Source organism: Delphinus delphis, chromosome 13 (assembly GCF_949987515.2).
Source record: "Delphinus delphis chromosome 13, mDelDel1.2, whole genome shotgun sequence".
Classification (NCBI taxonomy): domain Eukaryota; kingdom Metazoa; phylum Chordata; class Mammalia; order Artiodactyla; family Delphinidae; genus Delphinus; species Delphinus delphis.
This window is the reverse complement of record NC_082695.1, coordinates 40686841-40714217: the sequence shown is the minus strand read 5'-3', so window position 1 is coordinate 40714217 and position 27377 is coordinate 40686841. Positions and strand designations below refer to the sequence as shown.

General features: G+C 40.0%; 1 pseudogene; it reads left to right on the top strand.

Moving 5' to 3' along the window:
- The first annotated feature begins 4050 nt into the window (after positions 1-4050).
- LOC132436599 (protein TOPAZ1-like) lies at positions 4051-5635 on the top strand (annotated as a pseudogene).
- The last annotated feature ends 21742 nt before the right edge of the window (positions 5636-27377 follow it).

Genomic DNA, 27377 nt, shown 5'->3' with positions numbered 1-27377 from the left:
TAAATTTCCAAGAATGCAGTACAGAGAGAAGCAACAACAAGGAAAATATGAAAGATGGGATAAAGACCAAAGACATGGAGGACAGAATGGGGTCTAAAATAAATTCAATCAGAGTTTCAGAAAAAGAAATTAGAGAAAATGAGGGAGAAGCAAGTATCCAGAACTGGAAAATATCTACCACCCTTCAGATTCGGAAAGTGCAACGAATCTCAAGAAGGATAAATAAAAGTAAAATTCACTAATCACACCAGAGAGAAAGATACCAAAAACAAAGTAAAGGTCTTAAAAGCAACCAAAGAAAAAAGATAGTTTACCTACAATTAAATTCATGGCAAGCAATATTGAAAGCCGAAAGACAGTGTAATATCTTCAGTGAACTGAGAACAAATAATCCAGAATTTTAAAGACTATCAAGAATAAAGGCAAATAGACGTCCCTGGTGGTCCAGTGGTTACGACTCCACGCTTCCGCTGCAGGGGGCACGGGTTCAATCTCTGGTCGGGGAACTAGCTCCCACATGCATGCTGCAACTAAGAAGCCCACATGCCTCAACTAAGAAGTCCACATGCTTCAACGAAGGTCCTGCATGCCACAACGAAGACCCGGCACAGCCAAAATAAATAAATAATAAATAAATATTTTTTTAAAAAGAATAAGGGCAAATAAATACATTTTCCACAAAAAAAAAAGAAAACAGAGATATTTCTTATCAACTGACTCTCAAAAAAATGAAATTCTAGAGCTTATAATTTTAGGAAGAATGAAAATTATACCAGAGTGGCGCCTGGGAAGCAAGAAATGAAGAAAGAACAGTGAGGGGGAAAAAAATCTTCAACTGCATAAAACAATAAAATATCTAATTTGTGGAGTTAAAAAGTAATCAATATGGAGCCAAAAATACTAAATATGTTAAGTCAGAGAGAATAACAGGAATTGGTCGTCTTAGGTTTTGAGTGTCTGACAGGACAGCAAAGATAATAAATGTACACTATCTTAAGCTACATATGCATGTTAAAATTTCTAGGGTAAACATTAAAAGAATGGCAATAGTGTATATAACTTCCAAGCCAGTAGAGAAGGGGAAAATGGAACGAGAAAGGAAAAGAACAAAGCTAACACAAGAAAGAAACAGGAAAAAAACCAAAAATTATTTGAAGAACAAAAGATTAAAATAGTAATAATGATAAGAGCAGAAAGAAACACTGATTATGCATTCAAAATAGTGCACAAAGACATAAGCCAATATAACATGCAAGCTCTAGTTACAAATAAAATCATTTTATAAATCACAGCACCTACATGCATTGATTGGACACACAGCTTAAAATATTTTGATCAGGGATTAAAAAATATGCTAGAATTTTTTAAATAAAAATCTATATAAAAAGGCGTATCACCTATATCAATCCAGTGTAGAAATATACTGAGATACATGAGTAAATAAAAAAGGCAAGTTGCAGAATTGCACATACAACGCTTTTTTTGTTAAAAAAAATTTTTGAGTGTGTATGTATATGATTAGACTCACACATAAACACACACATCTATGTAAGACGCATAGAAAAAATCTTGGACGCATCGGAGACTTCATAACTATGCATTTTGCATTGTTGAAAATTATTTATACAATAAGCATGCATTCCTTTTATAATTAAAAAATTAAAATATAGAAAAAAAATTTTTAAGTGCATCTAAATTCTAGAAGGACAATAAACAGAAAAGAAAAACAAGAGGGAATAAGCTGAAGGTCATGGAAAAGAATCAAGTGTAAGATGGTATAGGGAGAAAAAAAAATGAGAAACTGGAAAACAGAAACACCAAAAGGTTATATAAATGTTGCTCCTATTTAACTTTTTTTTTTTTTTTAAATGGGTCTTTTATTTACTGGTTGGTTTGGGGTTTTCTTGGTTTTTTAATGTGTGTTGGTATGTTGCCAAAGCGCTAGATTTCTCTGGAGCTAATTAAGAGCCCTGTCTGGATTTGGACCCTGCAGATAAAGGTCAGAACTGCTAGTGGGGCTTTCAGTGGTTTTAACTGTTGTTCTTTGTGCTCCTAAAAGCTTAACTCCTCAATTGCCAACCTGAAAAATGGTGTCACCCGCCCCCCCCTTTCCTGTTTAAATCTTTGTCCATTTAACCCCTCATTAACTCATTAAACCCCTTCAACTGAATTTACATGTCTGTTTCTTGCAGCTTTGGTATTTTCCAGAGATAATGCTGCCTGGAAACATCATCTTGTCTCTCCTATGGCTAGTTAACATCGGACTCTGATTTTCCAAACTGCCACAGCTTTTTCAGGATTAAAAGCCCTGAGAGGGAGGTGTTAATCAGAGCAACACCCAAAACAATTGGACTCGAGATACCAACTCAAATCCTGAGGTAAAAGCAGCCTGAAAATATCCAGTGGCTCCCAGGCACCGAAAAAAGTTATGAAAACGGAACAAGAAAATGGGCAGGAAAGGACTAGGCAGGAAATGAGGTAATGAGTCATGTAAATCCTAACATCTCACCACTGCTTGTGTTAAGAAGGAAATGAAAGAAAATATATGTGCCCCTCCATACAGCTTAATTTATAGCAGAATACGAAAATATTCCGCTGATGAAATTTTTGAGAGATTCAGTTGCACCATTAGTTATTAAGTTCTCAAAAGAAAATATAAACTAATGGCATGGCTAATTAAAATTGTGGCCTCAAATACTGTAGCCCAAATCACTTTATTCTTAGCTAATGAAAAATAATACGACTCCCTATTGAAGACGTCTTTTTTTTGTGTGTGTGTGGTACACGGGCCTCTCACTGTTGTGGCCTCTTCCGTTGCGGAGCACAGGCTCCAGACGCACAGGCTCAGTGGCCATGACTCACGGGCCTAGCCGCTCTGCGGCATGTGGGATCTTCCCAGACCGGGGCACGGACCCGTGTCCCCTGCAATTGGCAGGCGGACTCTCAACCACTGCACCACCAAGGAAGCCCCAAAGAATTTTTTTTTAAAAGAAGAAAGAAAAAGAATGATCCAGCAATCCCACTCCTGGGCATATATCCAGACAAATCTGTAATTCAAAAAGATACATGCACCTCTGTGTTCATAGCAGCACTATTCTCAATAGCCAAGACATGGAAACAACATAAATGTCCATGACAGATGAATGGATAAAGAAGATGTGGTACATATATACAATGGAATACTACTCAGCCATAAAAAAGAATGAAATAATGCCATTTTCAGCAACACGAATACAACTAGAGATTATTATACTCAGTGAAGCAAGTCAGAAAGAGAAAGACAAATACCACATGCTATCACGTACATGTGTAATCTAAAATATGACAAATACCACACGACATCACGTACATGTGTAATCTAAAATATGACAAATACCACATGACATCACGTACATGTGTAATCTAAAATATGACAAATACCACATGACATCACGTACATGTGTAATCTAAAATATGACATACCACATGACATCACGTACATGTGTAATCTAAAATATGACAAATACCACATGACATCACGTACATGCGTAATCTAAAATATGAAACAGGGCAGGTGCCTGGTGGCAGGAGCAGCTTTCATGCCCCCGGTGGGCTCCTGTGAGCGGACACAGAGGGCCTAGGTGGGAAGACAGGCGGCCCGGGGGTGGATGCTGAGGCCACCACCCTCAGGCCCCACAACGGCCCCAGGGCGTGAAGATGACAGCAAGGCCAGCGCAGGGCCAGGTGAGGCGGGAGGCTGCAGCCCTGAGGTGGCGGCGGGGGCGCGAGGAGAGCAGGCAAGAGAGGAGGATGGTGGCCCAGGCCATCTGGGAGAGAAGAGGTGGAAAGTGACAAGTCGGGTGAGACGCCCAGGCCTAGGAAGGCCTCAGCAAGGCAGCTAGTGGAGGGGCCTGGGAGCCAGGTGGGCTCTTCAGACCCATCAGACCAGCCTGGCTTAGAAGCAGTGAAGGAAGCAGAGCTACACTTGTTAGTCGGGAAGACACACCAAGGAAAAAAAGAAGTTACTGAAGCCTCAAGTGATGCTCCACAGCCAGGAATTGACCTGTAAACACATTTATGGAGTACTATGGAAAGTTCCCGCCAGGTGTACACTTCGATTTACAAGTGCTAAATGACCTTCTAAATTCCTTACTCAAACATTGTTTACTGAAAGAAGTATTTCAGGTCATGAACCTCAGCATAATGGTTAAAATGCTGCCTGCTCTGAAAATACTACTAAAAATATTTGAGTATGTGGCAACTATGAAATTAAGGAATGCTGTACCTGCTTTGATATCTTTTGCAAGCTTGTTGAAGCTGGGATGGTACTTGACCCAGAACACTTTAACTATATTATTAAGCTTTTATACCAAGTACAGGCTTCCAAGCAAGAAATAACTGCAGTTCTGGGAATGAAATCCAGGTTACGGACAAGGCAGTTTAAAAAGAACTGTAAGTGTGATTCAGAGTCAGCCTTGAATGAAATAGAGCATGGTAAAGAAAAAGGTGACTGGACCAAATTGGGAAATTTATACATTAACATAAAACTGGGCTGTGAAAAATGTGCAGATTTCCCAGAGATTTTGTGCTTGTATTGCTGAAACACTAACAAAAGACTGTAAAGAAGAGAGACCAGGTGTTCCACTTCGTGAATTCGCTGAAACAGTTAGCAAAGATCCACAAAATAGTGAAGTAGAGAAAACTTTGCTGGGAAGAATCGGAATCAGTGCTATGTACTCCTACCACAAGCTGTTGCAGTGGTCCAAGGGAAGGAAGGTCTTAGATAAACTATATGAATTAAAAATACATTTTACAAGTTTAAAAGGACTTATAGGGCCTGAGAAGTTAGCACCGAGATGTCAAGTTGTGAATATTGCAGCAAAAATTTTTCTAAAAAGCGGAAGCCTAGATGGTGCCATTTGGGTATTAAGGGAGTCAGAGGGAGTCACCAATACACCACTGTGGCCTTGTGATAGACTGGATGTGCTCAATCGGCATAATCTGCTCTGTACAACTGCACGTGAAATCTTAGCGAAGTCTTTACAGACAGACATTTGAAGTTTTGCAAAAATCTACCAGGTTTTCAAAATTCTCAAGATGCCTGTGTAGAAAGCAACAGTCTTTGTATGTCATCCTCTGGAGCAGAATTCATGATTTCAAAGAGCATCCCTATTGATTTTTCCTTTCTTAGAAGATTAATTACTTCTTTAGGAAGAAGTTGTTTACGGCTCAAAGCCAGAGCCCACACAAAAGTGCTCTTTCATTGGGTTGCTACCCACCATTGGAGGGAAATTTATACTGAAAACTTCTACTGATTCCTTCCTATTTGTCTGAGATTGAAATGCTTTTAGCTATTGAAATCTTCCTGGTATCTAATGCTAATAGTATTCAGAGTCCTGGAACTTCTACACAGATGCTGCAGATAGTTTTAAAAAGATGTGAAGAAAACAAATCTCAGAGCAAGGATGACTATCAAACTGCAGTGGAAAGATTAATTATGGCTGCTCGTATATCAGATCCAAAGCTTTTCATTAAGCACATGACCATCAATGTTAATAAGGAACAGGTTTATAGTATGGAACATTGTTCTGCCCTGAAATGGTTGAAAGAGAATATGAAGTGGGCTGGAAAGGTTTGGCTTTTCAATAACCATTAGTTATTAAAGGCTTTTTTTTTTTTAAGTTCAAGTAATCATTGTTGAAAATAAAAGGCAATGAAAATAAAGACAGTTTTCACTATAAAAAAATAAAATAAAATAAAATATGACACAAATGAACCTATCTATAAAACAGAAACAGAATCACTGACATAGAGAACAGACTGGTGGTTGCCAAGGGGGAGGGGCTTGGGGGAAGGATGGATTGGGAGGTTGGGGTTAGTAGATGTAAGCTTTTATATATAGGATGGATAAACAACAAGGTCCTACTGTATAGCACAGAGAACTACATTCAGTATCCTATGATAAACCATAATGGAAAAGAATATTTTAAAAAAGAATGTATGGGGGACTTCCCTGGTGGTTCAGTGGATCAGATCCTGTGCTCCCAATGCAGGAGGCCCAGGTTCGATCCCTGGTTGGGGAACTAGATCCTGCATGCATGCTACAACTAAGAGTCCACATGCCACAACTAAAGATCCCGCATGCTGCAATGAAGATCCCGCAACTAAGACCCTGCGCAGCCAAAAATAAATAAATAATTTTTTTTTAAAAAATGAATGTATATATAACTGACTTTGCTGTACAGCAGAAATTAACACAACATTGTAAATCAACTATACTCAATTTAAAAAAAATACTAAAACTGAAAAAAGAAAAAAAAAACATGAATAACTGAACAAAAATTCCACCTATTCTTAAACTCTATCACTTTTTTTCCTCTGCAACCCCTTTCCCAAATACAGAGAGAGAAAGAGAAAAGGAAGAGGGTCCAAAGTACAATCTTCCCAAGATTTGGGGCCTCTAACAGTTGGGAGGACAGTTTGTAGCCCTCAAAGGAAAAGCACTGGGAAGATGGCATTCCCACCCTGCACCCTGGTCCACCACCTCCTGTCTGCCATGGTGGACTGCATAGGCCAACTATTTCCATAAGACTGATACCTGCCTTCTATTTGTTATCAGAGGGGGTGGGAAAATAAGCATGGGTGCTTTCAAAAATTAGTCGTTCCAGATGTTTTGATTTTAATGTATGCGTCTTAACTAATTTTATAAGAAAATAAAACAACAATCTAAACAATATAGGTCAAACTAGAAAACATTTCTCCTCTTGGGAAATAAGAACTGCTGGATGTAGATTTCTTAAAGATATATTACTTGGATATTTTACCTTATTTTTCAAGACTTTTCCAGAAAAATGTGTTACTTTTATCTCATGAACTTCCTTTTATATAATGCAGAACCTAAACAACTTGCTTGTGTAAGGGAGGAAAAAATTATTTTTTCTCTACCCATCTTAAGTTCTTTAGCTGTGACTCTGCAAATTCGACTGAGAAAAGACAGAGTAATAAGAGAAAAGCAAGAAACAAACAAATTTATTAGCATGCACATCACACATACACACAGGAGTACTCAGAGATGAATAACTCAAAGAGGTGATTAGAACTTGAACTTATGTGGAATCTTAGCAAAGAATAATAATTTTGTAGAGAAGTAACAAAACAAAGGAAAAGGTCTTTGAGCTTCTCGGAAGGACAAATTATGGGAAGGTAAATATAAGGAAATTAATAGTAGATAAGGGCCAGTTAGTAAAGTTTGTTATAAAGATTCCTCTGGTGCTACCTCTTAGCTGATAAAGATCTAGAGTAGTCTCCAGTGATTAACTTCTGTCTTTCCTGGTAAAGAGGGGAGGGGGGACACTTTTACACATTTATGTTCTGCTTTTAGGCAAATAGGGGGACTGCAGAGAACTTTTTCCTGTATCTGCCTCTTCTTAATTGCCTTCAGCTCAAAATAACCCTTGTTTTAAAATAGCATATTTTGGGACTTCCCTGGCAGTCCAGTAGTTAAGACTCTGTGCTTCCACTGCAGGGGGCACGGGTTTGATCCCTGATCAGGGAACTAAGACCCCACACGCCACATGGAGTGGCCAAAAGAATAAATAAATAAATAATAAAATAAAATAGCATATTTTGAGATGGCATATTCTGCTGCCCTTCACTTATTAGATATTATGACTAATGTTGAAGTAACTTTTTTTCTATTTTAAATTCCCTATCCATTCAAAAATAAATTTTAAAATTCCCAGCGTGGGAATCTTAGCTAATACTTGTAGAATATCAGGTCAGCCTTATTGGTTGTCTGTGTTGTTGAACCATACCATACACCAATTTCAATTAAGAAAAACAGTTTAGGTGCTTCAACTGTCTTTCAGTAATAATACCTTGCTTCATTTCCCACCTTTAACCTTGACGTAAGTGTGGCAGTTAATAAGATATTTTATAGATGAAAATTTAATAAGAATTTTAAAGAATTTAAATTTAAAGAATTTTATAATCATATAAGTAGTTTAAAGTTTTGACTTTTATAAGATTCACAATGAAGAGAGAGATTTGAAGAAATATTTTATAATGGATAATTCAGCATAAAATTGATTCTCCCCCATTTTGTGAATTTTTACTTAATGACTTCTATATTTCCAAGCTGCCATGGAAGTAGAAGCCACAGGCACTGTTAATTAGTAAACAGAAGTGTTTTTATCAGTCAATTCCTGCACCAACATGTGATTTCTCTGCACTGCTGTGATAAATATTTGCTATCAACCAGTGTGTCTAAATGGGTCAGCCATCATGGAAAAGTAACTCTGTCATTTTTGTGTGTGGTCCAAATATTAGGAGGGTAAGTCTATATTGCCCGTAAGCTCTAGGTTACAGTGATTCAAACCTACATTCTATGGATTACAGAAGTCCAAAGCCAAACTCAAGTGTTTAGTAAAACTAATAAACCTATTTATATGTTATCCAGAGCTTCTCTTTAAATAGCTAAGTTTATGGTTCTCCCCCAGGTCTTGCTTATGTCACCCTGGTCTTGTGGTAATGCTGTTCTAGTGCTAAAACACTGCCTTCATTTAAAAAAAAAAAAAAAAAAACTACGTACACAAGACATTGGTATTAAGGTTGAGAACTGAAGGGAGAAGTCTTTACACAATATCAAGCCTTGGACATGCTTGTTTTCTTTAGTCTTTGACCTCCCACCATGAGGGATTTCCTCTTATCCTTTCAGGGCACAAGATTACAAGCCGCAGTGCCATCTCCCTGTGAGCTGATCAATACTTACATTAAATGTAAATGGACTAAATTCTCCCATCAGAAGACTTAGAGTGGATGGATGGATAAGGAAAAAAAAAAAGACCCCGCTATATGCTGCCTAAAAGAGAATCAATTTAGCTTTAAGGAAACACACAGGCTGAAAGTAAAGGGATAGAAAAATATATTCCATGCTAGCAGAAACCAAAAGAGAGTGGGAGTAGCTACACTTATATCAAACAAAATAGATTTTAAGTCAAAAACTGTAATAAGAGACAAAAAAATTATTATATAATGATAAAAGAGTTGATTAAGAGGAAATAACAATAGTAAATATATATGCACCCAACATCAGAGCACCCAAATATATAAAGCAAATATTAACAGCTCTGAAGTAGGGAACTTCTCATCCAGACAGAAAATCAATAAGGAAACAATGGACCTGAACAACACTTTAGATCAAATAGTCCTGACATACATATTAAGAACATTCCATTCAACAGCAGCAGAAGAGACACTCTTCTCAAGTGCACATGGAATATTCTTCAGGGTAGATCATATAGAGGTTCCTCAAAAAATTAAAAATATCACAAACACATGAAATAGCAATCCCATTTCTGGGTATACATCCAAAAGAAATAAAATTATTATCTTGAAGGAATGTCTGCACTCCCATGTTCACTGCAGCATTAATCACAGTAGCCAAAATATGGAAACAACCCAAATTCACTTGTCAACAGATGAATGAAGAAAATATCATATATATGTAAAATCAAATGTTACTCAGCCTTTAAAAAGAAGTAAATCCTGCCATTTGCAACAACATGGATAAATCTGAAGAACATTATGCTAAGTGAAATAAGCCAGACACAGAGAGACAAATATACCTTAAATATAAACAATTTTTGTTTGTCAAAAATAAATACATAAAAATAAAAGTCCTGTGGGCTATACCTTACAATATTTCTTCTTCACTGCATATACTTGTTGGAAGTTCTAACATTTTTTTCCCGCTATTATTTTTTTTATCAGATCCCCCGATACATATAATTAGAACGTGGATTACTTCAATGGTTTTTTGCTGCCAATGAGTATAAGCTTCCACAATTGTTCTAAGAAACACACACTTTAGGTTCTTGCCAGTGCAGATGGTGCCTACATCATGTTAAGCAGACAGGTTGACTGACACAATTCGATGTTGACCTTCGCTAAGTGAAAAAAGGGACGCTGTTTGCAATTTCATGTTTAAGGTACTTTGTACATTGTAGGTACTCAACAATGGGGGTTAAATGAACAGTTGTAAAAAATATGTTGTTGGTAAATAACTTCTGAAGTCTTGGATGCAATTAACGTTTTAGACAGGAAAGATCAAGAATTCCCTGGCAGTCCAGTGGTTAGGACTCCATGATTTCATTGGAGGTCCTGGGTTCAATTCTGGGTCGGGGAACTAAGATCCTGCAAGCTGCATGGAGCAGCCAAAAACAAAATAAATGGGGAAGATAAAAATGATAGCTCAATATTCAACACTTGTCAAGAAGGATGTAGCCTGAGGGGCAACGTTACCAGTACACTACATATAGCACCACTATAGTAATTAGTTGAGTGAGGCCATCATCAAAAAATCTACAAACGGTAAATGCTGGAGAGGGTGTGGAGAAAAGGGAATGCTCCTACATTGTTGGTGGGAATGTAAATTGGTACAGCCACTATGGAGAATGGTATGGAGGTTCCTTAAAAAACTAAAAACAGAACTACCATATGACCGAGCAATCCCACTCCTGGGCATATACCCAGAGAAAAACATTAATTTAAAAAGATAAATGCACCCCAACGTTCACTGCAGCACTATTTACAATAGCCAGGACATGGAAGCAACCTAAATGTTCATCAGCAGAGGAATGGATAAAGAAGATGTGGTACATACATACAATGGAATATTACTCAGCCATAAAAAAGAACAAAATAATGCCATTTGCGGCAACATGGATGGACCTAGAGATTGTCATACTAAGTGAAGTAAGTCAGACACAGAAAGACAAATATATGATATCGCTTATATGTGGAATCTAAAAAAGGGGTACAAATGAACTTATTTACAAAATAGAACTAGAGTCACAGATGTAGAAAACAAACTTATGGTTACCTGGGGATGGGGGGCATAAATTGGGGTTTGGGGATTGACATATACACACTACTATACATAAAATAGATAACTAATAAGGGCCTACTGTACAGCACAGGGAACACTACTCAATACTCTGTAGTGGCCTATATGGGAAAAGAATCTAAAAAAAAAAAAAGTGGATACATGTATATGTATAACAGATTCATTCTGCTGTATACCTGAAACTAACACAACATTGTAAATCAACTATACACCAATAAATTTTTTTAAAAATTTTCATTACTGGCAACATAAAAAAATTAGTTGAGTGAAAGGAAATTGATTCTGCATATATTTTTAATCTATGCAGTATGTACTCATATAAAGCTTAAACTGGTTTAAACATTGAGGTGATTTATGTAAAAGCCCAGCGAGTATGACAGGCAGTATATTCAGATGGGAAAGGTACTGCCAACTGGAAATATAAATGCACTTGTATTATCTTTTTGGCGGTCTTAATTTTTTTGCTCGGAACATAAACATTTATATGGCAAAGGAACATAAAATCTCACTTTTTCATAGCACTTTTCACGTGTATTGTTTACACAATAACTCCATATCCTGGAATGGCACAGTAGGCTTCAGATGATGCCAGGTTTATATAATCACCTCTTTACTAACAGCCCAAATGCCTGGATTATGCAATAACAGAATCCAGAAAAAAAATTTTTAATCAATGAGATGCATTTAATACATTAAATTTGTATCCATGGAATTTGGAGTCTCTAGACTTGGTACTATCTAACTCCTGGCCATTTTCTGCTGTTGCATCCACCAGATGTATTATAATTATCTGTTGGTATGTCTCAGCCACTCCACTGTCAACTCTCTGAACAGAGCCTGATCCTCCTCTATGTATCATGCCTAACAAATAAAAGGCTTTCAAAAATGCTTATTACATGAGTGAATGCTGTAATCCAATCATTTGCTCTTTGGGGCCTCTCTGAAATTTATAGTTACAATGTTAACCTCAATTCCTTCTGTCCTTTCTTGAGTCATCTTATCCAACTCAGTACTAGCAGATAGCACTTTTGGAGCATGTGTCATATGCGGGCACTGTGCTACACACCCCTAAATCCTTAGCACTTAATCCTTAGCACAGCCCTGGAGGGTTGATATTATGATTATCATTGCCTTCATTCTCAAAAGGGATAACTGAAGATTAAAGAAGTTAAGTAATTTGCCTGAGGTTACACAGCTAGAAAGGGGCCCAGACAAGAGTTAAGTCTGTATCTGTTGGATTCCAGAGCTTACATGTGATTTTAGGCACTTCACTAAAATTCTGAACTGGAAATTAGCCACAGGGAAAAAAAAAAAGCCAAGTGCCCATTAGTAATGGATAAAAGTATATTGCCTCTAAGGGCCCTGGGGCTTGTAAAAATTCAGGAAGTTCTTCATCTTGTCCATCATTCGTGTCTCTAGATGGCGGCCCTGAGCCTGGGTTTCCAAATGAGGGAACAGGAAGGAGTGTCAGATAGATGCGCCCACCAGTAGGTAAACAGCAGTCTCCATTGAAAGAATGGCTGTGGGTGAGGGAGTAAAAACAGTGAATGCTTTCTCCCAGCTTTAAAATGCAAAGCTTTTCCATAGCAGTGGTCCTGCAGTTCTATACCAGAAGCCAGTGCAAAACCAGGATTCAATTATGGGATTTCACCTCTACAAAGCTCTAGGGAGAGAGAACTATATTAATTAAATGTAACCACTGTTGAATTTGTCAAACTCCTCCTATGCTTACCAGGAGCATCTTCATAAAAAGCACAGTGTCTGAGAGCAGCCAGAGGAGCATCTACCACATTATGTGATCCGAGGGAGGCCAGAAGGCCCACAGCCTCCCTCCCTGGCCCCACTGAGCCTGCTCCAGGAACTAACCCTCCCACAGTTGATCCTTATCACAGCCCCTAGCCTGGGCCAAGCCCCTTCCTCTAAACTCACACAGCATCTTTCAGAAACAAGCATCTAACATCACATAGGATTCATGAGAGAACACAAAAAGGTGAGCTGAAGAAAGACCCTTCTATCCTTCCCCCTCAATTCCAGCATGGGGTGCCTGGGGAATCTGTGAGCATGGTTTCTGGGGGTGAGGTTCAAACAGAGGCAAGTGGTCACTCATTTAGGTCCTAAAAGGGATTCCTGCATTAGGCAGAATGTTGGAAGAGGTGACCTCTAAAAGGTGACTCTTCAGTTTCATGAGTACTGTGCTCAGTCCCTGTGTGGCACAGAATCTCAACAATCCAGGTGTTCAGACAAAGGAGAAATAATGGCTCTCCATCAGGTTATTCTGTGGACAATTTGCAAGCGACCAAGCATTTCTTCATCCCCTAAATCAGATCATCAACCACGGTTACTCCTTGGTAAGATGAAATTTTATTTCTTTGTTAAGTTGCTTATTTGTAATACAACCTTGTTTCAAAGAAAATCCGTAATGACTATAATGCAAATTGGACGAAGCAAAAGTGTTAAAAATACAGAGACAGACTTACAAAACCTCCCCAGTCCTCGAGCCAAGTAACTGTGTCCATAGTACTTATATGGAGCAACAGTGACATCCACTGGTCAATTAAGTTATTCCCAGATGAGGTTTGTAATTTTCCCTCAACCTAGTACTAATTATAACCAGAAAAATATTTTTTTGAGCAACTCAATTTTGGGCTCTTCTGAACTTCAAGAAAGGCCTGAATTTTGTGTCCTCAAACGCAGGAAAACACTTTCCTCTGTCTCCCAGCTTGTAGCTTTAACGTCTGCAGATAGTCTTCGCTCTAATGTAGAAAAAAAGAGCTCTCTACTGCCTCATCTATAAAATGGAGCAGGTAATAAACTACCTGCCAAATTGGAGCCAGCAATGAGTTGCCACGGGAAGCACAGCGTACAAGCACGGCCATAAACGTGCACCGGAGGAAAACAGGAGAGAAGGTATTCCGTATGTCAAACATAGAACAAAGAAAGGAAAGCTGAAAGAATGAGGCCAGATTAATGCTCTCAGGCAGTGAGCCGTATTGAGGGTAAGGGCTGTGGCGGATTCGCTGTTGTATCCCCAGCACGATATATCCATCGTATAGCAAGTACTCAGATACTTTTTACTCTGTGAATAAATGAATGAATGAATGGAGGATTTTCTAGTCATTCTATCCCAAAGGATCTGCCAGTTAAGATTAGGTGGGTCTGTTCAGCCCAGCTTGTATCCAGAGGTTGCCCCTCAGATGGCATCTGAAGACCAGCAGGAAGAATAAAGATCCAGAATGATCTTACTGGTCTGAGAATAAAACAGGCTAGAATAGTAAGCAGTTTTAAAGCCTAAATCAACATAAATTCCCTCTCTGTGTAGTTTACATTGAAAATCTCCATGTTTAGCTGCCTCATTTGCTGGGTTCATGTCAGGCGTTCAGTGGCTCATGCACTACTAGGCAGTGGCCCCGAAGGATGGGACAGGAGCCTGTGACAAGCACAGCCCCCAGGGCACACGGGTTAGAGTTCGCTCTTGTTCCCTGGGGTCATGACAGCCAGACTGATCAGAGGTCAATCTAAAGGGCTCTAAGTGGTTTTGCATAAACTGTAGTTTAGATTATCTCATTTTAAATAAAATATTTGTAATAAGAAAATTGTATTCAATATAAATAATTTTCTTTAGTAACATTTTAGGAGCCAGTTACATGGGGAAATGTCTTCATTGTTTAGAAGTTTTTACTACTAAATATGCTTGCAAACAAAGCAAAATATTTAAAGATATAGTCCAGATAATCTTATTGTATTCTCTGGATCCGCCTGGGGTGGGGGGTGGTGGTTAAAAGAGTCTTGAAAACATATCAAACGGCATTTTTGCATAGCTTGTAAAAAAATGACCAAAAACGATTATTTCCAATTCATATAAAAATTTATCATCCTATAATCTTGCAAAAAAATGTAGTAAAACATGATATTCTTGGTGAAACTAATACATTTGAGATTCTAAGAAAATACGGGGAACTCCAAATCAATTTCTTACTAAAACTGTAATCAGTACAAAGGGCATAAAGTCTTATAATAGCAATAACACGTTTGTTTTAGGAAAATAATTCTTGGCCATTACTAGAAAATTGCTAATTCTTGAAAAGGCACATGTATATAAATTGTAGTGCAATTGTTATACTCTTCTCCCTACATGAAATACGATAATGTCAACATTACAACCAATAATAAATTAAAGAGTGTGCATATGAATTCATTTAACGATTTTACTACCTCTTCTGTGCAGATGGGCTGCAGTCTAGATTAAAATAAAGATTTGCGAGTTCAAGAATCGCTGAAGTGAATGATTAGGAGTACAACACAATCTTCCTGCATATGGGTTCTCCTGTTAGCAAAGCGTCATTTGCACTCTAATGTAATGCATAATCCCCACAACTCCCCATGAGCAAATTCGGCATCCTAGAACCAATTCAGCCCTCAGTTTCCACAAGTAAATTCCTTTCAAAGGTCCAAAAGCTCAGGTATCAGAAAAAAGAGAAAGGTACAATCTGAGACCAAAGAAAGGGGCTTCTGCATCCATAGCTCTGCATGCCGGCCACAGTTTCTGTCATTTGATTTCATTTCATTCATTTCATAATTTGTAAAAGCACTACACAGAAATATAACTATTTTAACTGAACGTCAATTCAAAATAATTTTCTCTGAATGTTTTTAAGGATTTCAAGGCAATAATTAGGCATTATCGATACATTTTAATAACTAGATATCATTCCTCAGCTAAAATCTCTGTAGTGGCTTCCCATTATCTGTCATATAGATTTTACCTGCCTTAAATAGCACATGGGCCTTAGTGTTCTGACTTATATACCTCCCTCCTGCCATGCCTCTCATACACCCTACCTACTCCATGCCTCCCCCAAAGAACACTCAACATCCCAAACGAGTACAGCATCAAATAAGAGACTAATGTATCTGCATTTCCCTACATTCATTTAGCAAATATCTATTCCATACCTTCTTCATCATTGGCTCTAAGGATAAAACGATGGCCAAACCATCATTCCTATCCAAAATGCTTACAATCTGGTAGCTTGCTGACAATGTTACAGAGTTACCTCTATCTCTTATTAAGAAAACCGCACACACACCATCTTTCCAGTCACCAAGAAGAAAGAGGCTGAGGCCTTAATGACAAGATAGGGTAAAACTGGTAGCCAAAGCTTCCAATCAGGGAAGCAGCTTCAAATTATCAATTACATCCAAACATGGGACAACATAGACCAGTTACCTGCCTCCCCCACAAAAAAAGATAAGGAACAGGAGAAAGAACTGGCCTTGGAAGTACAGGGTGGAAGATAAGAGAGCATACTCAGATGCCAGGCAGATCTTTCAGGATCACCAGATTTCTGATCATGTCAGAAAGAAACAAGGCCCACCACCTGAGCATGGTGAAAAAGATGATCAGGTTCTGGGAGTGCTCTGGGATAAGCAGAACAAGCAGAGATAAAACCTGGGGACCTGGAAGGCTGGGGAGAAGAGATTGGTTGACTCCAGCTCACCAAGATATCACATGCAGGTTATAGGGAAACTGGGGTGTAAAGACAGGCCAGCTCTTCAGTACCTGGAAGGGCTTAGGATTTCTACCCTTTAGCAGATATCAGTCATAAGAATTTGTGATCAAGAGTGGAAGAAGAGTAAGTTGCCAATTTCTCAGTGGCTCTAGGGAAGAGAAGACCAGGCTGTGCAAGACTTGGTACCCAGCTCTCAATGCTGACCAATGTAAGGAAGGAAGGTAATGGAGGAGAGATCTGCAATGAATGGCATCTGCATCTCTCATTTTCTCAAAGCTGCCATCTATTGGGCCCTTATTAAACCTCACGACCACCTATGTGATATTATGATCTCCATTCTATAAATGAAGATACTTGAGGTCCATTTAAATTAAGTAACTTGCTCAATATCCCCATAATTCACTGCATGTTAGAGCCACAATTCCAAAACCAGTCTCTGTAAACACTAAGCCATGCTGCCTCCCTCCTTGAGTCATTTAATTGGCCCAAGTTTCTTTATCATTGGGATAAAGGTAAATGAACTTATGCTGTTTTCCACATAAGATACTAAGGAACACTGGTCACCTCAGAGGTTTCCAGGTTGATTTCACACCATTTCAGCCTTTAGGATTAAAATAAGCCAGCAGATGCTAGAGTCCTTGAAAAAAAAAAAAAAGGCTATAAAGTATCAACACTGTCTAAAACAATCATGTAGGGGCATGATAGGGGAAGGGTATTAGGAGGTACAAACTATTGTGTACAAAATAAATAAGCTATAAGGGTATATTGTATAGCACAGGAATGTAGCCAATATTTTATAACTTTAAATGGAGTGTAATCTATAAAACAATTTTTGAATCACTATGTTGTACACCTGAAACTAATATAACTTGTAAATCAACTATACTTCAGTACAAATAAATAAACAGAAATAGTTAAGATAATTTAAAAAATTAAATAAATAAAGCAATCACATAAATGCCTACTGGCTTACACTATGGTGCTGTAACTGCTAGGTACAAATAATTTCTTTTAAAAGCAAAAGGCAGTATCAAAATAAATGAAAAAGGAAAAAATCTATTCCATTTTAGAAGTCAGTTATTCAAGACAGGTACCTATGAAGGGAACTAATTTCCCTATAACTAGGGCTAGAAGGAGTTGGTGGTTATTTTAAATCTTTGCCAAGCAACAGAAGATTATGCAGCAAGCCGTTTCTGCAGAGGCCGAGCCTGAAGAAGAAATGTGTGGCCTCAACACAGGCAGAGGAGTGGAGGGACCCGCCAACCGAAACTTGGTGTACTGAACACAAATATTTACAGCACCAGTTTATGAAACGATCCATTTTCAAGGCATCAACTGCTTTATGCAATATCCCATCATACTAAAAATGTTCCCTTCTGGGTCTACACACAGAGGAAGTTAAAATATATCCCGATGAATACTGACATGATTGGGACAGCTTATTGTAACGATACCCACCTAAAAATGTATTTTAAGGGGCATAGGATTAAGGATGTGGCAAATTGAGATTTTGGATGTCTATTTCATACTATGAACAGGACCTCTGTAAGCTTTTTTTTTCCTTCTTTCACACCATTAGAAATATACATATGCTCTGCAATTTCAGGATAATATTTTTGCTTTGCTGCTTAGTGATACAATGGAAAGAGTGCACAGCTGAAATTTTATGCATCTAGAATACTAACAACCCAGTTATCACAGAACCTGCATTCATTTAGAGAGATGGGACAAACCTCTCTCTCTCTCTTCTTTTTTTAATTCATTCATTTCGTTCAGTAAAAGCTATACATAAGGAAAGGGAATATAAATGTTCCACGAGACCAAAGTTCCTCAACCTCAGCACTATGGATAGTTTACTCCAGACAACTTACTGATGTGGGGGACTGTCCCTGGCATTGTAGGATAGTTAGCAGCCTCCCTGGCCTCTGCTCACTAAATGCCAGTAACACCCATCCCCCCAAAAGTGTCTCTAGACGTCGCCAAATGTCACCTGCAGGGCAAATGATGCCAGTTAACAATGATGTCTTAGACTCTCCTTCAAGATGCACTCTCCCAGCCCAATAAGCAGGCATAATGGAGCCCTGATTTTCCTGACATGTGGTCAATAACTATCTTCTTCACCAGAGGCCACTGTGTTTCTGCGTAAGATCTCCTTATCTAAGCATCTCAAATGCAGTAAGTCAGATGTTCAGCTCTCATGTGGCAGAGAATAATGACCAGGGCCAGGTGTACACAAAAAGAGTTTTCCCCTCTAATATTTGAGTACAACTTTTTGTTTTTTTAATTAAACTCTGCTTCACTACCTTTAATACATCCAGGAATGTCGTCAAGGAGACAAACCACCAACTAGTAGATAACGGCTAGGCCAAGATCATTTGACCTTTGTTCCTTTCTATTGTTCCCAAGTGCACAGGTTAAACAAAAAAAAAAAGTGGACCTTGCACCCTCCTTAAATCAAGGCTGGCTGCACGATTATGATATCCAAATGAGAAACTCACAGATCCTAATCTCCTGCTCTTACCTGGTTTAGAACCAAAGAGACACATTTCATTTGCTTCCCCAGATCAAATAAAGAGGGAGTCTGGCAATAACGATAAACCCCAGAGATCAGCTAAATTATGTCCCGACTTGACATTTATATGAGTACACGCCTCTCAATCTCCGGAGGTGATTAGATTAAGTGTGTTTTAGCATGCGCTTCATGCACACACATCCCTGAAGATTAAGGGATGGGGTATATTGTGAGTAATACCATCATTGCTTCTATTCAGATGTCCTGTATTGCCAATATGCTGCCTAAAACATTATTTAGGCTGGAGAAGTGCATTTCAACAAAGTGCACACAAAGCCTCTTACATTTCAGGATTAAGGTTTTCACACCCACCCCAGCTCAGACCCTGAGCAAATATTTCTACCGCTGGGACATGTAATCATAGTTTCTTATCTGGGCATCATCCCACATGGCATACTCTACCTCCAGAGACTGAAATCATTTTGCTCGGAGATTTTGATTTACTTCATTAACTCCAGAAATCTCAGGAGAGGCCGTGAGACAGTACGTTGGAATGCAGCCTGACAGCAGTGAGTCTCCTGGGTGTATGGGAGAGTGGTGAAAGGCGCTTCCCTACCTCTGCTCTATGTTAAGGGAAAAAAACTGGTGCTCCATAAAATTCAGAATTAGAGCTGAAATGCCAAGTCACCAACAGTGAGCCAAAACCTACCTCTTTGTCCTGGTATGAGTTAAAATCAAATTGATATCATCCGGGGGATACCGCATTGGTCATGGAGAAATCTGTTCTTAGAAAGAGAATGAGTAGAAACATGGGATTTCAGGTTTCAGATCTGATAGCTTTGGAATAGATATAAAATACATCTCAAAATGCACACTCAAAGGAAGAAAATATGATAGTCTATTTTTTTTTAGAAATTACTAAATTATTCCAATACAAAAGACATGTTTCAGTCTTGGTAAAAAAAAAAATTTAAGTAGTAGTTTGATGTTAGGAATTTAAAAATTACTTTATCTGTAACTGATCAAACAAAACTTAAACTCTTTTCCAACTGTAGAAATTTACGTTGTTTCTCTTCCCTGCTTTCTCCTTTGCTCTTTATGTATTATTTAATCTATAAATATTATGCCCATTCATCCTCTGTTTAGCAGACCTATTGCAAAAATTCTGTCCTGTTGTCATCGTGTCAGACCCTACCTCAGAATATGTGGCTCAAGTTTAGTGTCCAGAAATACCTACAAGTGTCTAATAAATGCAAAACACAAAACACTTCGGAAAGAGAAGTTCCTCTTCGTGGCCAAACTCCCAATGTCCTGTTATACAGAACTGTCAGGGGCTGTGGAAACTCTATAATTCATCTTCTTCCTTTGCTTGTATTTACCCCCACCTCAATCCACAAAGGATTTCAGGCAACTTACAGAATATACATTACAAAAGAATGAAACAGATGAGGGAGTCAGGACAAAGGTAACTGAGGACAGGAAGCTAGTAAAAGTCAGAGGTAAGCTCAGAGGGCAGACGTGCACAACATTGGGACCCTGCCTGGTCGAAAGAGACGAGTCCAGAGTGTGACTACAAGCTTCCCCGTGACCAAAGCAATGACAGAAGGACCAGCAGTTGTGAGAGTGACAGCCAACTGTTCAAGAGCAGCCCTGTTGGATGTCAAGTCCTGAGAGCATTCCCTCTCGAGATGCCTCCTAAGGAGACTGTATCAGGACCTCAACGGCACCTGAATTCGTTTGTTTCATCTTCTTAACCTTTACCTAGGCAATGCCTAAGCCTCCCTAAAGTAGCACATGGATGTTTCTCATTCTTAAGAATAATCACTAGGTAGGAAAACGTGGAGACACCATCCAGTGACTCACAGCTCTGCAGACAGTTTTCCTTCTTATCCCTTGTCTCTTACAGTTTTATTACCTGCCTTTTTGTCTCTTTTCTGCAGCCTGCTCCCCAACTCTCCCTTCTTATACGTAAACACACGACCACCCTGCAGACCCACTCTTTGAAAGCTGTATATGTACACAACCTCGGCATACCAGCCCCCGCAATCAATAAGCCTTTTACATTAACCAGAACACACAGGGCTGTAAAAACACATTTTGCTCTAAGACAAACCCTACCAATTTCCATGAAAAATAGTGGAAAGTCTAGATTGTTTTTAATTATAACTTCCTATAATACATATATCCTACCTAAAATAATTTGCCCTCAATAAGACCTTTTTTGGGGGGAGGGAGTAAGGGACAGAAATATCATGGAAAAAAGGAGGCAGCAGAGAGTAATAATGATATTACACGCTCTTATACAGAAAGGAGAGGAGGCTTGCCAGCATTACTAGAGTAATGATCTTTGAACACAGCATTAAAGTTGTAGCATGAAGGAAAGGAGATAAAATATTTAATGACATCTTAATATTCCCAGTCTTGCAAAAAGCCAAGAACTGGTCACAGTTTATCAGTGCCTGTACATTTTAATATCATTAGACAACAACTTTTCCCAATCAGAGTCACAGAGTTACCAAAACCATGGGGTGGTAGAAAGGAAGGAAAATAAAGTGGACTGTAAACTGCTTGGAAATCCTGTCTTTTCCAATTTACTTTTAATAGGAACATGGAAAGTGGGCTCGACAATCACTTGGCTCACTTGGCTAACAGCTTGGCCAGAGCCTCAGTAAATACTGAGGCTGTTTCTATGAAATAACCTTGGACTAACCATGCTCGGGACAAACCCTCGAAAACCCCACTCCCCTTCTGGGACACAAGTATGGTCAGAAGTCATTTCGGGGTCTAGTATGTCACTGCCCCCAGCTCTTCCAGTCCTTGCTATATGATTCAGTTCAAGGAATCTAAAGCTTTGCACCACACAAACAGTTGCTTAATGAAGATCGGGTGGAGGAGTAGGTAAGGCAAGAAACATGTGTGATCATAAGCAGAAAAAACAGGCAGGAGTGGGGCTTCCCTGGTGGCGCAGTGGTTGAGAATCTGCCTGCTAATGCAGGGGACACCGGTTCGAGCCCTGGTCTGGGAAGATCCCACATGCCGCGGAGCAACTAGGCACGTGAGCCATGGCTGCTGAGCCTGCGCGTCTGGAGCCTGTGCTCCGCAGCAAGAGAGGCCACGACAGTGAGAGGCCCGGGCATCGCGATGAAGAGTGGCCCCCGCTTGCCACAACTAGAGAAAGCCCTCACACAGAAACGAAGACCCAACACAGCCAAAAATAAATAAATTAATAAAACGAAAAAAAAAACAGGCAGGAGTGAACAAACAATGGTGGGGGGGAAAAAGCAGACAGTAGAATGATAATTTAGAATAATAATCACCAATTCGCCTGGGTTCCCACTGCCTTTCCTCTCCTCCTCCAGTCTACCATCCCTTCCGAATAGCAACGGCCTTACTATTTTCTTGCCACAGAAATTTGAAAGACAAATCACAAGCCAAGGGCTCTTCCTCCCATGCAAAACCCTGAGCAGATTTAAAAAAAAAAAAAAAGGATACAAAGTATATTAGTCAGCTAGAGCTGCCTTAACAAAAGACCACATACAGGGAGAGGCTTAAAAAACAAATGTATTTTCTCACAATTCTGGAGGCTTGAAATCTGAATTCAAGGTGTGGGCAGGCAGGGTGCAGGATTGGTTTTTCTGAGGCCTCTCTCAGTGGCCTGTAGGTGTGAGGCAGCTGAACAGCCAGAGTTCGTCCCCTCGGGACAGATACTCCAAACTAGCAGGAGAGAGGAGAAACCAAGCCCTGCCCAGATAAGAGATATAAGATCAGTATTACTCATTCTCAAGTCAAGGAGACCTTCCCGACTACACATGCACAGAAAGGCTCCTCGGAGGTCAACAGGGAGAGGGTGTCACCTCATAGTAAGTGATGCCAACCTACCCATAGGCCTCTTCACTAGAATCCATCTTGGCTAAGAGATGCATGTGCACACAGGGGAGGACCCTCAGATATACCAAATACAGACTCAGAACCAGGCAAAGCAAGGTGACTGGCCAAAGGAAACCCAGAAGAAATGCCCCATAAAAGTGATTCAAGCTACCATGAGGGCGCAACTCTCTCTCTGAGAATCTATCCACACGTACCCTTTTCCTCCTAATAAACACTTTACTTGTTTCACTACTTTCTGTCTCTATGTGGCAATTCATTTCTACACAGCTGACAGGCCAGGGCCTTGACACTGGCCACTGGTCTAGTGGCTAGGATTCAGCGCTCTCAATGCCGTGGCCTGACTTCAATCTCTGGCCAGGAACTGAAATCCTGCTTCAAGCCGCTGTAGGCCAAGGCCACCCGAGATCAGGTGGAAGCCTTCTCTTCCCTGTGTCTTCACATTGTCTTCCCTCTGTGTGTGTCTGGGTCCTAATCTCTTCATATAAGGACATCAGTCATGGTGGATTATTGTTTTAACTTAACCACCTCTTTAAAGGCCCTATTTCTAAATACAGGCACATTCTCATATGTTGGACTTCAACACATGAATTGGGGTGGGGGGACCACAATTCAGCCTAGAATAGAGAAATTTACTTGGGGGGATGGAGAGAGAGGTGAGTGGGCCCTGCAGGTAGCCCAGACCCAGGAAGGTGATGAGACCCAGAAGTGGTCTCTCTGTCGGACACAGAGGGAGAACAGACCTAAGCCCAGGGGTCCCTAAGCCTCCTCCAGGATTCCTCTGCTCTAAGCACCACATTCAAGTAACAGAGACTCCCAGTCTAAGAGCTTCTGGGATCAGAGGAGCAGACTGGTGGCCAATGACCAGATGGTCTTACCTGATGCTCAGGCTCTACGTCCCAAATCCCTTGCATAACCCAAGGCTGGGAGCCCTTAGAGAGTGTTAGTAACGGCTGATACTGAATTTCCAGACAGTCCTGTGGAACAGGGGCTCGGCAACTGATTTATATTAATTTAAAGGAAAAACAGAACGTGACATTTCTTGTTGTTTATGGACAACTTGCTAGAATTCAGTCAGGCTGTATATAGAGTTTGGTCAAGAATAAAACAAAACAGATGCAAGGTCCATATCTATACAGTAAGCCAACCAATGTATCTAAAACTGCACAGAAGCAGAACAGAGCTCAGACTAAGAGGTCCTGGGGTAAAATGGAATTTATTTGGACATAAGAGGCAAGAGAAAGTCAGTCAGGTCTCCTGACCTACTGCATTAATACACTGATCTTCTCCATTAAGTAATAATGGTTAATAGGTGCTAGGAGCTACCACATGTTCAGCCTTCCCATCCCAACCCATCATGCCAGCACTCACATTTAAATTTAAATCCTTCCTGATATTTTAGTATTATGTGTGATTTTATATATCTTTTGTTTACACAGTCCTCCTTCTTAAAGGTAAACTTCATGACAGCAAGACCTCTGTTTTCTACTTCCTTTGGACCACCCCCAGTACCTAGAGAAATTTTGCTCAGTTAATTACAGGTCACAGCCATGACTGAAAACGCTTTCTTTTCCTTCCTCCATAGCATTAAAAAGGGCAATTCCCTGGCGTTCCAGTGGTTAGGACTCCATGCTTCCACTGCAGAGGACACAGGGCTCGATCCCTGGTTGGGGAACTAAGATCCCACAAGCTGTGTGCTGCAGCCAAAAAAAAAGCATTAAAAACAATCCAGTAGCTAGTGGGAAGCAGCCGCATAGCACGGGGAGGTCAGCTCGGTGTTTTGTGACCACCTAGATGGGTGGGAGGGAGACGTGAGACGGAGGGGATAGGGGGATGTATGTATATGTACAGTTGATTCACTTTGTTATAAAGCAGAAACTAACACACCATTGTGAAGCAATTATACTCCAATGAAGATATTAAAAAAAAAATCCTTTGTACTCTTGAGACAGAGTGGGAAAACTGGATAAAATCTCTATTTTTGCATTAACACAGATTAAGAGTGTTTTCAGAAAATTCAGAAAATGCAAGTAGCTAAGTTCTAGAAAGACCACTGGGAGAAAAAAAGAGGTCTGGCATTGAGAAAGGTAAAAGAAAGCAGAGGAGAGACAAATTCTGGAGAAAAAGAATGAGAACATGATGAATTCAGCGGGGGGTAATATTAGCACTTGAAAGCCCTACGTCCCCCCGCCCATCCCCCAACCTCAACATACACTTTTTCCAAGCCTGGAGTTCTGAACCAATTATGAAATACAACAGAAGAGTAAAGCAAATAGGAGATTTAAATGTCCCTTTGTCTCAGATAAGATTGGTATTCTAGAACATAGTGCACACCATAGGTTAGTGGACCTTCTAATGTGGAGCCGCTGAATTAGACCACACTCTGCACCCTAGGAAGACTGGGTGCTCTTCAGCTCTCCTCTGATAGGTGCCAGGCCTTTGCCACTAAGCTTTCTCCTGCAGGACAAGGCAAGAGCATTGGGGACCACACACTCTCTGAGAGCAGCTCAGGAGAGGAGAGCCCAGCAGGGGCTATTGATAATTAAACAGGCAATTACAAAAGGCAGAGTCTTTATCTTAGATCCATAAATGTGCTCCCAAAAGGTCCCAAAAACTCATGTGCCAAACTGTGTGCTTTGTGTGTCGTTGCATTTTTCTAGGGAGATATTTATAGCTCTCATAAAATCCAACTGCCCAGTATTAGGAGCCAACAAAACAGATGACTGAATGGAGACGGGTCAAGATTGTAAGTCCTCATAAGGGCAAGTAGGTAGTTAGTTATAAGCCTTGGGGTCCAAGTTGGGTAGGAAAAGAGGTAAACCAAGAAAGCAACTCTTCCACAGTGCTTAACCAGTCAATACCCGGGAGACACTTTGAGGGGTCAGTTGAGCAGATCCTGGTAAAGCACAGGAGAAACAAAAGCAAGCAGGAGAGAGCTGGAAGGCCGTACGTGCCATCCGTTCCTTTCACAAATACGCAGTAAGTGCCCGCTATGTTCCAGGTATAATGCGAGCGCCTCAGAACACAGCTGACGAGAATTTGTGCTCAGAAAATGAGAGGCTGAAACAAGATTTCTTGGGTGAAAACCGTTCTCTCACTACCTCAAGTTAGGTTTTGCTCAATTATTCCCTTCTTAAGTTACAATGTCCACATGCGGAGGAAAAAGAAAGAAAGCAAAACCATGCCTGGTGAATTAACCCACCACGCTGCCAAGATCAATCTCCTATTCACTCATCTGAGTCAAGGGAAAAGAAGGAAAAATCAGGACGACAATAAAAACAGAGAGAAAATGAATATGTTAAAGCTTTGCATTTCAACTTTGAGCTGACATTGTGCTGAGACTCCTTCCAGCTGCTTTGCTGGCCATGTCAAGAAGTGACCATGATTTATGGTGCCACCTCCACAATTTCGATATTCTTGATCCCCCACCGGAAGCAGTGACAAAGGAAGGTTAACTGCTGTGTAAAGAGACAGTTTGAGTAATGCTTTCACGCACAGATCTGGCACTGATCTACGGCACGAGGGGGAGGCAGGGATGTTAGCCGTTGGTTAAATCCCTTCCAAACAGCAACCTCCCAAATGCTCTAACACCTTTTGGAACAATCTATGCTTGTATGGAAAGACACCCTGAATTGTGTTTAAAAGTTTCCTTGTCCTTGTTCCCTCACAAACATGCAAGCAGCCAACTCTGCCCACATCTGCACTTTGTACTGTTAATAATAGCTAACATTAAGTGTCCGTGTACCATACCAGCCCTGTCTACATGCTTTATCATCATTACATCAGTTAATCCTCTTGTCATACCCTATGATCATCCCCATATACAGACCAGAAGAATGAGGCACAGAAGGTTAAACAGCTCATCAAGAAGCAGGAAGCAAAGCCAGGACTTGAGCCCAGAAGTCTAACTGCATAACCTGCTATACTACTCAGACCATTCTTCTTCATTTAATTCAGCCAACTTATTCGAACTTGTATTTTCTCTTTCATCAGCTTGTATGCATTTCTTTTTTTTATATATAAATTTATTTATTTATTTTTGGCTGCATTGGGTCTTCGTTGCTGCACGCGGGCTTTCTCTATTTGCGGTGAGCAGGGGCTACTCTTTGTTGCGGTGCGTGGGCTTCTCATTGTTGTGGCTTCTCCTGTTGCGGAGCACGGGCTCTAGGCGCGAGGTCTTCAGCAGTTTTAGCACACGGGCTTCGGCAGCTGTGCCCTGCAGGCTCTAGAGCACAGGCTCAGTAGTTGTCGTGCACGGCGTGTGGGATCTTCCCGGACCAGGGCTCAAACCCGTGTCCCCTGCACTGGCAGGCGGATTCTTAACCACTGTGCCACCAGGGAAGCCCCTTGTATGCATTTTTTTTTAACATCTTTATTGGAGTCTAACACAACAGTGTGTTAGTTTCTGCTTTATAAGAAAGTGAATCAGCTATACACTTGTATGCATTTCTAAAGGACTACTTTTACACTAAAACAGGGTGTGTATCACCATAGAAAATACTTTTTCAGTCTTCCATAGTCACAGCTTGCTTGATGAACAGGGTTAGAAGTTTCTGTGTCTGTAAATATTCCATTAACGCTAATC